This window comes from Chiloscyllium plagiosum, chromosome 31 (assembly GCF_004010195.1).
Source record: "Chiloscyllium plagiosum isolate BGI_BamShark_2017 chromosome 31, ASM401019v2, whole genome shotgun sequence".
NCBI classification, from domain to species: domain Eukaryota; kingdom Metazoa; phylum Chordata; class Chondrichthyes; order Orectolobiformes; family Hemiscylliidae; genus Chiloscyllium; species Chiloscyllium plagiosum.
In genome coordinates this window covers 23,437,898-23,440,827 of record NC_057740.1, presented here as the reverse complement: position 1 = coordinate 23,440,827, position 2,930 = coordinate 23,437,898, and the positions used below count along the sequence as shown (strand labels likewise).

The window sequence follows — 2,930 nt, the reverse complement described above, 5'->3', positions numbered from 1 at the left end:
GGAGCGGGAAGTGGGAGAGATGCGGTGGAGGGCATCGTCGACCACGTTGGGGGGGGAATTGCGTTCCTTGAAGAAGGAGGCCATCTGGGTTGTACGTTTTTGGAACTGGTGTTCCTGGGAGCAGATGCGGTGGAGTCGAAGGAATTGGGAGAATGGGATGGCGTTTTTACAGGGGGCAGGATGGGAGGAGGTGTAGTCCAGGTAGCTGTGGGAGTCAGTCGGTTTGTCGTAGATGTCCGTGTTGATTCGGTCGCGTGAGATAGAAATAGAAAGGTCGAGGAAGGGGAGGGAGGAATCTGAGACTGTCCAGGTGAATTTGAGGTCGGGGTGGAAGGTGTTGGTGAAGTGGATGAACTGTTCAACCTCCTCGTGGGAGCACGAGATGGCGCCGATACAGTCATCGATGTAGCGGAGGACAAGGTGGGGGGTGGGACCAGTGTAGTTGTGGAAGATGGACTGTTCCACATATCCTACGAAGAGATACCTGAAATGAGCAGATTATGTTATGAGAAAAACAATTGGACAGACTGGGCTTTCCACTGGAGCTTTGAAGAGTGAGGGGGAGACTTCATTGAAGTAAATATGGTCCTGACTATTCCGATAAGGTAGAGATGGAAAGGATGCTTTTGTGTGAAGCCAGAATTAGGGGGCATTGTTTAAAAATGAGGGGTCTCTCTTGTAGGACAGAGGTGTGCGGAATCTTTTTCCCTTCAAATGTTTATGCAATTTTGGAAGTTGCTGCCTCAGAGTCGCTGGAGGCCAGGTCATTGAATATTTTTAAGGTGGAGATAGATAGATTCTTGTAAAGCAAGGGTATCAAATGTTATTGGGGTACACAAAGATGTGGAACTTGAAACACACACAGATCAGCAATGATCTTATTTAATGGCAGAGTAGGATTCAAGGAAATCAATGAATCACTTCCATTCCTAATTCATATGTTGCTATGTATTTTCTTTCACAGAAGTTGAGTTTACTGATCAAAATTGCCTTATTCTGGTAAGTAAAATGGAATATGGTGAATGAATCATATTTGCTTCTAATTTCGGTCACTATTCTGAACACAATGCATGGATGCTTGCAATATTACGTCTTTAGCATAGTTTCCCTGCTTCAAATGAATTGATTGTCTGATCTACAAAATTAATGAATTCCTCAGCTCTTTCCAATACCAGTTTGTATCAGTAACCAAATCAAAGTGGGCTGTGACAGACAGAAGGATTATTCAACTAAGAGGACTCGTGAGGAGCCGTATAAGACAGGATTTCCACCACACAGCACTGAATCCTACAAGAACGTTAGTTTGGAGCATGTGGTTATCTAAGGTTTTTGTGATTTGTAACCACTGTGATTTGCTGACAATAGATCCACATTGGTGGATTTGTTGCACACCCATTTAATTGGTAGTATTTCACAGTTAATCTGTGAAAGTGAGAGAACAATGGGAATGTATGAGTCTGAAAGTATGAGATCATTCTTTTACACAGAATGGCTCCTTACTCTTTCCTGACTGGCATCAGCAAATATTCATTGCCTCATTAAATTTGAAACAAGCTAGCATTAATTATCTGAAGTAGAGTGTGTCTATATTTGCCTTGCCTTTTGAAAATGTTGATCTGCTCTTAGTTCTTGAATTGGATCCGTAATTGTGGCCAAACTGGGGAAAATACTTGATCAGTAATTGACCACATGTATCAAACCATTGCCATTTTATTAATTTGCACCAACCTATGATGCAAGTTTTATAGAATATGGCTTAATTCTAACTTTTTAGAAGTGTATGGGCCTTGAATGAATTAAAATATCACCTTTCGATGGATCTTTTTATTAAGCTGTACAGAGTGGTAGTCAATTGTTTGAATTTACAGAGAAAAACATATGATCTATTTACCTGTGGAACACGCTGACCCAGAGTTGGGGTATCATGTAATGAATGGCAAGACCCTCAGGCTTGGATTGGATTATTGTGGCAATATGTGTTTTATTTGATTCTCTCAAAAGATGAGCTGCTAGATCCATTTCTGACTTTATCCCATTTAGCATAGTAAATGTGGTATCAGTGCAAATATGTTAATGTTTACATAATAATATAATTAGACGTGGATCTATTGTCATCCACCACCTTAAACATTCACAGTGCTGATGACCCACATTACCTCATGGGTGACCAGTCTTACAAGATCTAAACAAGATAGACTTAAAAAACAGATTTAGCAACTCAAGATTAGACATCCATGAGACTCCGTGGACCAGCAGCAGCAGGGAAATTGATGGCTACTGGTATTATCACTCGACTATTAATCCAGAGACCCAAATTATGTTCTGCTGATCCAGGTTTGAAACCTACCATACAGATGGGGAAATTTGAAAATTAAATAAATGTCTGGAATTAAGACTCTAATGATGACCATGAAACCATTATTGATTGTCATTAAAATAAACCATTCGGTTCACTAATGTCCTTTAGGGAAGGAAACTGCCATCTTTACCTGGTCTGGCCTATGTGTGACTCCAACCCCACAACAATGTGGTTGACACTTAATTACCCTCTGAGCAATTAGGGATAGGTAATAAATTCTGGCCTGGCCAATGACACCCACATCCCATGAATGAATAATTTTTTAAAAAAGTAAAATTGTACTGAAACAAATCTGCAACATCATGGCCTGGGCTATAACCCTCACTTTACCATTACTACCAAGCTAAGGGGTCAACCCTGTTTCAATGAAAAGGATGAGATGTCAAACAAGTGAAGCTACAAAATAAGACTGTGTGCCAAACAATGTACACAACAAGTGAAAGACAGGGAGGGCTAAGTGATTCCACCATCAATGGATCAGATCAAAGGTTTTCAGTCCTGCCACATCCAGCCATGAATGATGGTTCATGAATAGTGGTGACCACAGGAGAAGCCTGAAATGGATCATCAA

At 40.8% G+C, this 2,930-nt stretch overlaps 1 long non-coding RNA gene across 1 annotated transcript in view; it reads left to right on the top strand.

Moving 5' to 3' along the window:
• LOC122565096 overlaps positions 1-1,245 on the top strand; it is a 14,710-nt gene extending 13,465 nt beyond the window's left edge. The window contains exons 3-4 of the long non-coding RNA XR_006316081.1: positions 965-999; positions 1,160-1,245. This is a non-coding gene — a long non-coding RNA (uncharacterized LOC122565096). The remainder of the gene's footprint in view (positions 1-964; positions 1,000-1,159) is intronic.
• Positions 1,246-2,930: the final 1,685 nt, after the last annotated feature.